This window comes from Colias philodice, chromosome 2 (genome assembly GCF_061535455.1).
Source record: "Colias philodice isolate Cphi_HAF_F1 chromosome 2, ilColPhil1 Martin Lab GWU primary, whole genome shotgun sequence".
Taxonomy (NCBI): domain Eukaryota; kingdom Metazoa; phylum Arthropoda; class Insecta; order Lepidoptera; family Pieridae; genus Colias; species Colias philodice.
In genome coordinates this window covers 1,786,849-1,801,531 of record NC_143087.1, presented here as the reverse complement: position 1 = coordinate 1,801,531, position 14,683 = coordinate 1,786,849, and the positions used below count along the sequence as shown (strand labels likewise).

General features: G+C 33.6%; 1 non-coding gene across 1 annotated transcript; it reads right to left on the bottom strand.

Annotated features, from left to right (window-relative positions):
- Positions 1-13,176: 13,176 nt before the first annotated feature.
- Positions 13,177-13,258, bottom strand: TRNAS-AGA (transfer RNA serine (anticodon AGA)). Its single transcript has one exon. It is a non-coding gene; the product is annotated as a tRNA-Ser (tRNA).
- Between the last annotated feature and the right edge of the window lie 1,425 nt (positions 13,259-14,683).

The window sequence follows — 14,683 nt, the reverse complement described above, 5'->3', positions numbered from 1 at the left end:
ACTTCGACTTGTGTTAAGCCGTATTTGATAAATCGCGATTAGGAATAGCTATATTGGATTATAACGCCAATCACACGAATATTATAAACGCGAAAGTTTGTAAGTATGCATGTATGACTCTTTCACGTAAAAACTACTGGACGGATTTGAATGAAACTTTACAAGATTATACATCAAAAAAACACATGAAATATATAATAATACCTGATTTTACTCGCGGGTTCGTCCGCAAGTGAAATCTGAAATATTTTATGATAATATTCACTCTATATCTCTTGCAAATAGTAGACAACATCATCATCAGCAGGGACACAGGCTTCCTATGAGGGTTCAGGCCATAATCCACCACAATGGCCAAGTGCGGGTTAGCACATCGGCCAAGTGCAGATTGGCAGCTGTCACATGTTGTCGAACTATTTGATTTCCTCATGATGTTTTCCTACTCCATTTCTAGCATAGTTGAAGTGAAAATAAATTTAAATATCATGGAACAAACTCTACTGAACTCTATACTTATATTAGAATAATTCTTTATTTGTTTGTAACGATTTAACTCTAAAATCATAATAACAAACGCAAGTACGATATAATTTCCACTTGAGGACAACTTTTCAGTCTCCCATTTTTATAAACTAAGTGAAAATATTTTTATATTACCCAAAAACCTTATTAAAAGATATTTTAATTACGAGCAATCCGTTCTCATAATGACAACAAACAAAAATCCCTTAATTCCAAATTCAATGAACGTAATATTATATAAGAAGCAATTAATTAATGTAAGAACTCATTCTGTACAATAGCGCGGTTACTACCCGGCGGCCATTTTAGGATGTCGTTATGCCACAGGGTAGCAGTCACGATTATAAATTATATTAACATATTAGGTATATTATAATAATGTATGGATCTGAATATTTATTTCACGTGTTATGTTGCCCGAGAAAATAGTTATCCTGGTAAATATTGATGGTTAGTATAATTATATAACCACTAGATTTCCGCCCGCGGCTTCGCCCGCGTTTTCAAAGGAAAACCCGCATAGTTCCCGTTCCCGTGGGATTTCCGGGATAAAACCTATCCTATGTGTTAATCCAAGTTACCCTCTATATGTGTGCTAAATTTCATTGTAATCGGTTCAGTAGTTTTTACGTGAAAGAGTAACAAACATCCATACATCCATACATCCATACAAACTTTCGCCTTTATAATAGTATTAAGATATTATTACGTAAAATGTATCTAAGAGTAAAGTAGAGAAACTGTACCTTCTATATCTTTATCTGTATTTCTATCAAACTGTATAATAAATAATGAAAACATGTAGGGCATAGCAATTAAAAATACTAAAATCCAATTTAAAATACTTGCTTGACTGCGATTAATACTAATAATACTTCGTATTAAATTAGTCTTTTTGATCTTAATCCCTTGATATTTCCTAAATTTTCAATACATTTTTAGAGCTGAAGAATAATATTACAATTAATTACAAGCTTTCATATTTATAATACAAAACAATTACGCTTTTCATAATGCTAATTGAAACTTGTTATTATAATTACATTTTGTAGACAACAGACATATAGGATTTCCAATTAAAGTTTAAGTTTACCATCCTAGGTAGATTCTACAAATACTGGAACTTATTCCTAAATGGATACTACTAATACTGAAGTCACTATTGAAACACTATTGAACTGTAGAACACATACAAACATACAAAACGACACAACAAAACGAAAGACGGCAATTAAATGACAATAGCTGTGTTTTACCTGAAAATAAAACACATATTAAATACTTACCTATATTTGAAGCTTACTTATTGAGAAGGTACCTAGCTTTTTCCGCCTATTTTCCCTCTCTTTCTCGTTGTATATATGCTATCTCTCTCGCACACGGCACACCTCCCACCAGGTGGCGCGGCCGGCGCACGATAATGTGCAGGCGCTTGATCTTCTTCATTGAGTCGAAATCCTCAACAGGTGGACGTTAAGTGTAAGCTTCAAATATAGGTAAGTATTTAATATGTGTTTTATTTTCAGGTAAAACACAGCTATTAAACACTTGACCGTAATTTGAAGCTTACTTATTGAGACCTGTTTGTTACCCACCTGGTGTACAATATATGGACGCCAATGTGAATTTGAATAGGTACATAAGTAATTACTTATTTCTTTATTTGAAAGAGTAAGGTGTGCAGATAGTATACCAATAAATCACACAAATTTTTATATTATTTATATTAACAATCCCAGATGAAAAGTTAATCAAATAAGAACCAAAAAGTTAATCATAATGATTAAAAGTATTAGAACTTATGAGATTGGTTCAAGCGTACCTTAGTTAACCTTTTGGGCTTGAAAAGTTAAAGTTACTACAATTTTCACTATCTTTAGCGTAAATCTGCGAAAGCGCCAGTAACGACTTTCAATTACGCATTTAGATGTTACTTACAAAATGAAGCAACAGCTGATCCCGACGAGGCAAAAATACCTCAAACTCAAACCTTTATTTATTCAATTAGAACTCTGTAGAAGCACAATTGAATCATCTTAACATAGAATTACCACCTGTCTCAACTCACACAGTTTTAACCCAACCTGCTACAAGCGGACAAGAAGAGAACTTGGTCCTTACTTTTGGGGTCAGAAATAAATTTAAAAGGTCACCCCTTGAATAAGGCAATAAAATATCAAAACAGGTAAACGGTTTTAATTATAATACAGATTTTTAACATCCAACCAAACCGTGCGGTATCTATTAATGTTTAGAGCCAACGCCACCAATCATAATCTAAACATGGCTAGTACTTTCAGTACAATGCATGAATTATTTATTTAAAACTGATAGGTCATAAACTCTGTACTGGAAACAAATATACTGAACTTAAGAGACTAAAATGATAAGGAGCTTATCTGTGTCCCAAAACTGCAATTACTACAGCCAAGTACGTTACTTTTAATCAATTCGGTTTTAAGATATAATTATGATTTACATCAGAACTTATATACCGAAAGCCTCGGGACTACATAACGTGACTTATCTTCTTATTCTTATACTTATATAAAAATGAATCGCAAAATGTGTTGGTAAGCGCATAACTCGAGAACGGCTGAACCGATTTCGATAATTCTTTTTATATTCCTTGAAGTACGAGGATGGTTTTTATGTAGAGAAAACGTAAGTACCACGAGCGAAGCCGGGGCGGACCGCTAGTTTATAATAATAGTGTTTGTGCACAACACTAGGCAGTCAACAGCTATATGAACGTCAGATAGGAAAAGAGCCAAATTTATCCAGTCAGTAACAAAGGATTTTAACTATAGTTACTTTATTCTAATTCAACCAACTGCTACTAGCTACTCCGTATGTCTTTTGGATAGACGGAGGCAAATAGGATTTTTATTCCAACTATATCATTTGATATTTTGAAAATGTACTCCACATTTTCATACCGTCAGAGTCATTTTGCAGATTATAGTGGTGCAGCACTGAACACTGTCTATTAGGTGGCTGATGCTGCTGACCGGGCCTTCAGTTCCGCTTTCCAGAATACCTTCACCCTTCTAGGTGTTACTACTACTGAAATAGCGGTACTCTATCGCGTCGTTCAGGTCTCTAACTGACATAATGGCAAGAGAGATTATAAGCTTAACTATGCATTATTATGTTAAGGAATATGGTGGGTTTTGAATACTATCGTCGTCTGAAAGTATCTCCTTTCGATTAACTGCATTAAGGATGCAGATCTGATCCCATCTTTGTTCCGTAGGAATGCTACGACAGTCTAAACGTTACACTGAACAAAGAAAATTGCCCTGAATATAGTCGGTTGTTCCAACATCCGTAATATGGCTAGCCTAAGGTTAGTTATCCCTTGATTGTGACTGCTACCAATGGAGGCATTGCTCTTGTGTTGTCCACAGTTGTGCGAGTGCAAAAATGAAGAACTGAGCTCGTGGGGAGCTATGTCGAATGAATCTGTGTTAAGATTATGACAGTATAGGACAGTTAGCTGTGGATGCGAAGACAGGACATTACTTTATTCATCCGTAAACACGCGAGGCAGCCACGGACAGCGATATAGCAAGAACTAAACTAGCAAAGTTTAGTTCGCTTACCAGACTTTGTCATGTTTTAAATGCAGTATATCCTCTGAATAGCATTGCATTTATGACTATTGATAAACTTAATTCACCCGTAAACACGAGAAGCAGGCACGGATAGCGATATAGCAAGAACTAAACCAGCAAAGTTTAGTTCGATTACCAGACTTATATTTTAAAAGCCGTATAGCCTGTACATTTCATTTATTGCCCCCCCCCTCAAAGCAAAGAAATGAGAAGTCATTTGGCAGAGCTTTCTCGTTAAGGGTAGGGGTTCCAAGTAACATCTAATAATAAGAGGCTTTTGTTTGGAAAGATTGACTTTCCGTTATTTATCCTCTATCCTATGTAACTCAACAGTCAGTATTCTCAGCATTCGTTGAGTACTTAAACGTTTTACGTTAATAGTTGTATATAACTTTATTATACAATATAATAATCCTGGTGGGATGACAAAAAACTTGTCTAACAAACGATTATCCTAATCCCTCAGCGATTTATTGTTTGAGCCCCGAAGAAAAATCTCATGGGTGCAATAATGAGGTCAAATGGGTTGAAAAACGAGTCAAATAAATTGCCTACAAGACCGGGCAACTAAAATAGGCCTATGAGAGGTCAACTATACGTAATCAATCGTCATTTGTTACATTCAATCGCTTTGCGATTAAAAAATCTCTTCCGATGTTTGTATATGAAAATTGGTCGGCTAGTGCCATTTAATTACGATACCAAACATACCGTTGACACAAGGCTTGGTGACAATCCTCGAAACCACCGCCACAAATCATCTGCGAGATGATATTTGATCCGACTCGCCTTCCTTTGTTGTGATTAGGCTTTGCATTGGTAAATACAATTTGTTCAATTCCAATTTCCATAATTGGTAAACCAATGGTGGTTTCCTGATTCCTGAAGCGTAAACTTTTAGGATACGAAGTATCAATTTCATGCGCCCATTATTTGACGTATCTAACCTTTATTGTATTTATTAGGTCATTTACTATACTGCCCACTGTGAAGTAGATTTCAAAACCTTTTTCTACCTACCTTAGAAGAGTGAAGATCCGATACGGTCATATCCAAAACTTCTTTCGTGGGTCCTCGTTGACAAAAGCAAATATCTATGATCATTTTAATGATCAATCCTTTGTATATTTGCACCAATCGCCATTAAAGCCCCGCGAGGGCTGATATATATTTGCACCATTTCCCCGTGGGGACGGTTGTTATCAAAGCCCCGCGAAGGCTGATATATATTTGCACCATGTCTCCGTGAGGTACTGTTGTAATCAAAGCCCCGCGAGGGCTGATATATATTTGCACCATTTCTCCATGAGGGACGGTTGTAATCAAAGCCCCGCGAGGGCTGATATATATTCGCACCATCTTTTCCGTGAGGGACGATTGTAATCAAAGCCCCGCGAGGGCCGATATATATTTGCACCATTTCCCTGCGAGCGACAGCTGCGCGAGGGATGTTTGTAACTAGAAATAAGTAGGGCCTGCCAAAAAATGCTTAAGAGACACCCTGCGAGGGTGAATTTGACCTGGCTAACCCCTGCGAGGAGTAGTGGCCACATTTATGTATTCTGCTTCGAGCAAGAATACACCTTAGTGCTAATATAAAAATAGCAGTAAATAATCATTTAAATAATATAGCAATTAACAAGGTCCTTTAACTTATTTTCCAATGTTAGCGACATTTAATAAATTCATAATTCAAATCAATTCACTAAATTTTAAAATGAACTTCGATTCATATTTATTTTTGTTCATGCAATCGATGTAACATTTAGTTGCTTTATATCCGTTAACATTCCTTACGAACGCAACCATACCGTCGTAGGACGTTATAATATTTAATTGCACAAAATAATCTCCACTCACCCGCAATTTTTTACTTTTTGTCAAGGTGTACAAGTTTATAATATTATTCTAAAACGTTAGAAGTGAATTGTAAATCCTTTGAAATAAGTGTATCTAAATCTAATTAATTATATTAAGATATCTCGATAATTATTATACGATAACCCTTTCAGCACAAGTTCAGTAAACCAAAGAATTTAATTGTAAAATTTTTGGTACTTACTCGTTTTAACAAAAAAGTTGCATCATTTGAACATAGGAAACGTAATTTTCAATCAAATTAGCCGTGTGTAATATGTCTATTTTCACATAAAAACGGATCAGAATAATACTCATAAAAGGACACGTATAGACTACGGATAGTTTTGAATGTGTGGAACATTCATGGTACGTATCTACTATACATGAGCGAATTCCATCATTATTCAGTTGAGCGGTAACTCCCGTACGATTTATAAAATAATATCACAACGTGTTCTGACATGTCGTGACTTCTTGGAGCTGACTCATCTCGTTCGATAATTTTTAGTAATAAACTATGATAGGAATTCCGAACCGTTCCTAGCGATAACGACAATGTAATAAAGTCGTAGCAATGGATTGTATGCCTGTAAAGCTTTGAGTTGGCTCATATCCATACTAAGTATTAATTGTAATTTTTCCACGAAAAATTCACTTGTACCCTTGTAATAAAAACACATTATTAAAAATGAAATAAAATATTAAAAATATCTATATACAAGAGAGGGTATTTGATATATCTAGTAATATCAAATAATCACAAAAGTAATATTAACGATTCGAGTAAAGCCGAACGGTAACACCGTTAAAATAGCTTTACTCACAGTATTAAAAATTCAAATATTAATTAGTACATATTGCATAATGAAATATTTCAAAAGAAAAGTTACTATTTCAAGTAAAATGTAACGGTTGTATCGTTAATTTTAAATATCTTTATTCATGCTATTAAGTATATAAGCATATTGAAAAATAAACTATTGCTGAAGGATTCATTAAAAACCTCAGCATTTTAAATAAAGTCCAACGATTATACCGTTGACTTTAAAGATTTTTACTCATTTTTAAGTAAAATATTATTAGAATAGATGTAAAAATAACTCACTGTACCGATCCGACGGGATACACTTTTTAACACTTTTAGCACTTGCTTTAAGCAATACTTAATACTTAATAGCACCAAGGTTGTAGTCTTGTAGACAACCTTCTCGCGGCGGAAGCTAGACGCCAATGAAGAAGATCAAGCGCCTGCACATTATCGTGCGCCGGCCGCGCCACCTGGTGGGAGGTGTGCCGTGTGCGAGAGAGATAGCATATATACAACGAGAAAGAGAGGGAAAATAGGCGGAAAAAGCTAGGTACCTTCTCAATAAGTAAGCTTCAAATTACGGTCAAGTGTTTAATACTAGTAGGGTTGCAAAACCTTCACGGAGGAAGAATTCTTTTATTCTTCAAAGTAAAAACGCATATTTTATAAAATTGTTTCGATTCAATTCACTTCAAAAATGAGGTCGACCAATAATGATATTGTTGCAATATTTACAAAGAGCAAAAATGCAAATAGTATTTATGTGTATGACAAAACTATTGATTAAAACAACACAGTTTTAATCCACAAGGACATTGAAAGTAGTTGAAAGTATTATTAAAATGACGTCGTTGTTAAAATTCATTCGCGAGTGAAATATAAATATGACAACGTTATAAAAGTCTATATTATTTTTTAAATAACTTTTGTTTGCCTTTCCTTACCCTGTACCACCTTTTCTATACCTTTTCAAAATATCTTAACAAATAATGAATTTTGCTCTTTAAACATACCTACAATTTTTTCCACACTTTAACAATCTTGCAATAACAATAACTACATGCTATCCAGAGTGTTTTTGCAAGAATAAACATTAAATATTTCCAAAACAATCCAACTCGCATCGAGACTCAACCCTCCTGTAAGTCCCAGTTAATTGACGGGATTGTGAGACCATTCCCGAAGTTTAAAGAATTGACTATCTCGAGCGGGATTGGCAAGGGTTAATGTGGAGTAATTAAAGTTCCTGATCCTTCGATTGTGGTTCAACTTGGATGAGAACTAATTTTTGAAGGATTGGTTGCTATGGCAACGTGCATCTTTTGAATTCAGTTTGTCCTTGAGTTTGTCGCGTGAAAATGTCTGGGATGTTAATTTGCGCAGCAGCTGTAAATCCATGAACTTCATACCTACAAGCTACAAGTATTAGAATATTGTCGTAAATAGTAAAGTAAGTTAAAACTAGATATATATTACGAGTAGGTAGGAAATTTAAAGAAAAACTGCAGATTAAATGTGTACCTGTCCGTAGACAATAAATGAATGAGCAGTCTATATTTGTAGAAAAGAGCAGGTAGTACGTTGTTTGTCTTACTCTACTTTTCAGCTGTTAATTAATATTTTCATAATGATAATGTAATTAATTGTTCGAATCAAGACCCAAACAGTCACAAAATAGATAAAACGTAATCAGACAATTTTACCTAATTAATACCAAGTGTTACTGAAACAATATCCAATAAAACGTTTATAAATAATTAGATTTCACAAAATAATCCCCAAAGAACTAAATACATTCGTCGGGAAACGTGTAATCTTGTGAAGCCTTTTTATGCCATTCGTTATAAATGATTTAAATATACTGTTAAGTGCCCGCAATACGAACGAATTGAATATACTGGAGGAGAACAAATTACAGCTTGTATTGCATTTAGTGGTTGCATAATAAAAGTTACAGCTTCTATGAGCCCTGTAACAAAGAGAGAGAGAGAGAGAGAGAGGGAGGGAGATGCATATTTTTGTGTTCTTACTTCTTTTTTTATTTAGATGAATTTAAAATGCGTAGCTATTAATGTGTCTGTTAAGTTTTTATTTGCGTTTATTTTATCATCACCATCATAATATTATACGTCCCCACTACTGGGATACGGGCATCCCATGAGGGTTTTATATTATAGGCAATATAAAGTAGATTTGTTACATTTTTAATGAGAGCAAATTAAGCAATCAATCCTTACCCATTACTCCAGAAACATTACGTTTTAGTATTCATTACCAAAACTATGCACAATCGGACGTCTATCACACCGACGATTCCATACAACCCCTCGTCTATTAAACAGAATCTTGAAGAAAATGATCGACGCCCACAATCCCAAAGGAAGCCGAACGTAACATAATTGGCGTACGTTTGGAGCAAATTAGCGGGAGACGGCACGCAGTTAATTCTAACGTTAAAACTCAAACAAAAGGGAACTTCAAAAGGACTCATTAACTTGCCACTCAAATAATGGAGTTGCAATAGAATATGAGTGCAGATGCGGCTTGTTAGTTACATGTTAACGATGGAATGTTTTTGGTCCAGTGTAAATATACAGCTATTACAAGGTTTTTAAGGGAAAAGTTTTTGAGGCATTTATTTTGTGGTTATTGAAAAGGTCGGAGCCGTCTCGCTCAACTATGTAGAGCTTGTTTGGCTTCATAAGTTTTCAGTTCTTTAGGTATTTAGTAGAAACAAACATATACACATATTATGAAATATTAAATATTTAATACGTAAATAAATATGGCGTTTGGATATATTAATTTTTATCGAGTAAATACGCAAATGGACAGACGACCTGGTCCGAGTGGCAGGGAGCCGCTGGATGTAGGCCGCCGGTGACCGGTCGTACTGGAAATCCTTGAGGGAGGCCTTTGTCCAGTAGTGGACGTCCCACGGCTGAAACGAACGAACGAACGAAATACGCAAAATCCTACCACTACTTTTATGAGCAAAAAATTAATAAATCTTCGCTTTCGAAACTTAAATATGACTCTATATCTAACTTTCACTGATAAAAACACATACGTAGGTATTATAGTATATAGTAAATTTGCTGATACAAAACCCAGCAATCACATGTCACATCTGCAGCTTCGCGCGCCGTTTATAGGAAATTCCTGTGGGAATGAGATCTCCCACCTCAAATATATCACTCTAGCCCTCTTATCTCCAGCCACTAAAATCATATCATAAAATCTCTCCTTTTCTATGTATTAGAAAGACAAACAAACAGACTTTCGTATTTATTTAGAATGGATATGCCACGTCTATACTTACATAATCTATGACATTAATTAGAATTAATTTTCACATTGGAGATAACACATCATGTTGAACAGAAACAGAGAATTAATTCGTGAATTCGTAAGTTAATTCATGAGTGAGACAATATTGTATTAATGTATCTATTTTTAAAGTACACAAAAAGTAAAAAAATCTCATTAGACCTCTACGCACTAAAATTTTCCAATGTTATTTTGGTAGGTCACCTTTATATAACACATGTATTTTCATCCTAAAACAACATCAACGAAAGTGGCTTTGTCATGTTATTATCAACATAACGACGCAATTTCAAATTAACAAAATGGAAATATCAATTTATAGAATTCCGTCTGTCCCAAATGTACAATGTCAAATACAAATGTTTATAGTGTTATATATTATATTTACTGATAGTGTTTATTAAATCTTTCAAATAACATCCCTTAATTATTATTATTCATAATTTTAACCGCATAACTGAAGTGTCTTGCGATTTTGCTTTCATTTTTTGGCAGGCGTCTCAAATTTGAATAGGTCATCGTATTAAAATTTTAATGAACAACAAATTGCTTGCATATGTAGGTACGTACAAATTATAATTTAAAGACCCAGAAATTCAATACAAATTAATTAACACTCAAAAAAAATATACGTTTGCGCAATTAATATAAGCGATTTAACCAACAATTAGCGTAACGTTTAAACACTTACCCCGGCTCTAACACTCACAATTATTTATGAAATTTTATAGTATAGTAATTAAGCATTTTTTGGAGCGCGAAATTTACAGCGCCCGCCCTCTTTTACTTTTACTGCAATTCTTTTCCAACTTCTCATTGGTGTTTTAAAGTTTTACGGCAAGTGAAATAAAATAGCAGGGGTTAATGAGTTCAAGCTTCGGAGCTTAGTCTGTTTCATTTTTAGTTCGGAATGAATATTTTTTGTTGTTTTTTGCTTTGATGTGAATTGGATGCTCTTGTTGGCTTCTAATTTGCGTCTATCGATCTTGGATATTAAAAGTCAGCATTTATTATTGGCTGTCTTATTGTAAAGTAGAATTGAAATATAATACTTACATATTTTCAAATTTTTTAGGAGGAACAATGGCCTTGTAAAATTTGTATGTGACAAAATAGTCGCATGGAATTTCGAGCGTGTTATTGAATAGTACTAAATGCTTTTTACTGAATTCTGTCTAAGGTCATCATTATTAAATAAAAAGAACCATCATTTAAACACTGTTATTAAATTGAGAAAAATATACGTACCTAGTTGTTGATTTAATTTTACTATGAATTAAACTAAAAAAATATTGTGTTTCTGAATTGAAACCAGCTCCAATCACTCAAGTAACGAACCATTACTGAAAGTACTGAAATAATATAAAAAATGGCGAATCTTTCGATAAATGATAGTACCTACCTAATCAATATACGTTTGAAATCAAAGAATTGAAATTAATGAGAATTTTTATAGGTACAATTTGTTAAATAATATATTCGTTTATTTCCGTATAAAAAATTTGACTGCATTGTCCAATGTCCAGTTATTTGATTTCAGATGTATTATTAGTTTTTACCCCCATACATAGATATTCTCATGAAATCAGAGTCTCTACTAAATTGAAACGAGATTTACATTTAAAAAATATTACTTTAGTAAAATGTTATACCCACCTGTACCTACTAAGCCTGACTACCTTCATAACAATCACACTGTTAGGTACTTCTACCTAATAGTACCTATAAATTATTAAAAACTACTAATTACAAAAACTACCAAACGCCTGAATGATAATGTAAAGTTTTTTAACGCTTTTGTATTTAAATTTTAGTCAGTATACGAATCTACATAATAATATTTTCATTAATTATTCTAGCATCAAACGAATTTGAAAAATTCCACCATTCCTAATCAACTAAATTCACTCGCAACTATATTTACTTTAGGCAAACGATTTGCATTCAATAGTTATTAGTGAAATAAACAAAGGCCCGTAATCATCGCTACTATTGACCAAACTTATCTACACAATAGTTTACAGTATGATTTATCAGTAAGTTTCAGCCACATTTGACTGGTAAAGGCTGAATAAATGTGGTAAGGTGTTGTTCACACTTGCGGGTTGTTCTTGTATTAAAATTTATTTTAAACGTTGAAAAATAATTCTACATTATGTAATTTTTGTATTGTGTTGCACTTTTGTTAAATTTTAATTCAAAATCAGTTAGGTAAAAGATAAAATAAAACAACGTGCAGTTACAAGTATAGGTACCTATTTATATAATATTTTTAAATGCATCCTAGATTTTAATTAGAGATTTGCAATGAAAACAAAAACACACGGAGTATTTCTTTTTACTTAATTACAAAATATGAGAGTAGGTAGGGTACTGTATAATTCTGTGTTGCCACCAACACCAAACATATTACTATAAAACATTTCCTAAACATTCCTAGCACCTATATATATACCTACATATTATTATTCACTAAAATGAAAACATAAAGCCCCACACAAACAATCGTTCATATTGGGAGCCGCAAAACAAATGACTTGTATGTAAATGAACGTGATTAGTGAACGGGCTGTGATCGAATTATGGCCTAACGAGCAGACCCTGATTGTTGAGTTATATGCAATGTGTGTACACCTTTATTTTACCTTTTCAAGTGTGTTAGGTGGTGTTAGGCAGGTTGCTTAAAAGTATGTTTATATCTTAGAGTAATTATAGGGCAGGATATCTTTACACTATTTTACAGTACATCTTCTGTTTTACAAAAACGGACCTGTTATTATGGATTATTATATCTTTATAGGAGAGCGTCTCTGAAATTGGAAAACGGGCATTAAATCAAATAAGTCAACACAGATTGTAATTTTAGATTTTGAGCATGATAACTAGGGTATGTAGTTATCATGCTCAAAATATCTTTTTACAAGTTTGATTATAAAAATATTTACAAAGAATATAAACAAAATACATTAAGAATTATTGTAATGGGCTTATCGAGAACGTTAAGAATATTTCATTGATAATAAAAATAAAAAAAGAATTCGCAGTCGGTAGGATTCGAACCTACGCTCCCAGAGGGAATCTGATTTCTAGTCAGACGCCTTAACCGCTCGGCCACGACTGCTCATACTAAAGCTACGAAATCAAGCCTGACTTCCGAAGCTTATTTCTTACATTATGTATGTAATTATATACCTACTAGAGGTCCGCCCCGGCTTCGCCCATGGTACATATTTCGCAATAAAAGGTAGCCTATGTCCTTTCTCGGGTATCAAAATATCTCCATACCAAATTTCATGCAAATTGGTTCAGTAGTTTAGGCGTGATTGAGTAACAGACAGACAGACAGAGTTACTTTCGCATTTATAATATTAGTATGGATTACCTAGGTAAATAATAATATTATGTAGGTATCTAACGGTGCATCATCAAACAAAAATAGAGCTAGAGCTAGAGCAAGAGCATTCTTTCGTGTTCTTTTAGTGTAAACGAAAGCTCGTATTCAGTGTTATTCAGTATTAGAACATTGCATAGAATCTTTTCGAACGCACTAAGAACAACGAAAGAATGCTCCACATGTTGACACTAAAATAATTTGACATAGTGGGGTTAGAATGAGCATTCGCTCGTTTGTTTCATCATCGCTATTTTTAAGATTACCACACATTGTGTTAAATCTTTATTGTCCGTGCTTGGTAGATACCTAATAAATTAATTAGTATTTGAGAATAACGAAGGAGAAAGTCGAATTTCGATGACAGAACCATAATATCAATACACTATATTGTACCCATACAGTTAAGTCGTAGATTTAACCAACTATAGACGTGACATAGAGTAAAGATGGATGTTGATGCTCTTTTGAGCGAAATGTAGGTTTTGATTGTTTATCCTGGTAGGTAGGTCTTCAATGTCACATTAGCTTTAGCCATAAAATTTAAAAATTTAAAATTTAAATAACATATTCCATAATCCATATTGAAATAAATTTTAGTAGTTTCGTTCGTGGGTTTACCACGCGACACAAATCAATGTACCATAATATAAACCAAGTGATTAATTATTATTAATCTTACTTCATCACTATCACTACATAGTATAAAACAAAGTCGCTTTCTCTGTCCCTATGTCCCTTTGTATGCTTAAATCTTTAAAACTACGCAACAGATTTTAGTGCGGTTTTTTTAATAGATAGAGTGATTCAAGAGGAAGGTTTTAGTATATAATTTATTAGGTTTTAGACAAAGCGGGCGAAGCCGCGGGCGGTAAGCTAGTATATTATAATGGTGAAAATTTGTAAGGGTGAATGGATGTTTATTACTCTATCACAGAAAAGCAGTTGATAAAATCTGTATAAAATTCATTTCAGATACCAAGTGTGTAAAGCCCTTATTTTTCCAGAATTGAATATGCTGCCAACCACTTATATGCTATTAATTAGGTGAAAGTTCTTTTTTGCTTCTTGATTTTTGATTCTTAATTGCTTCTAATATGCTTCTTTGATCCTGTAAAGTTCTAACTATTCTAATGCTGACACAATATTCCGTTT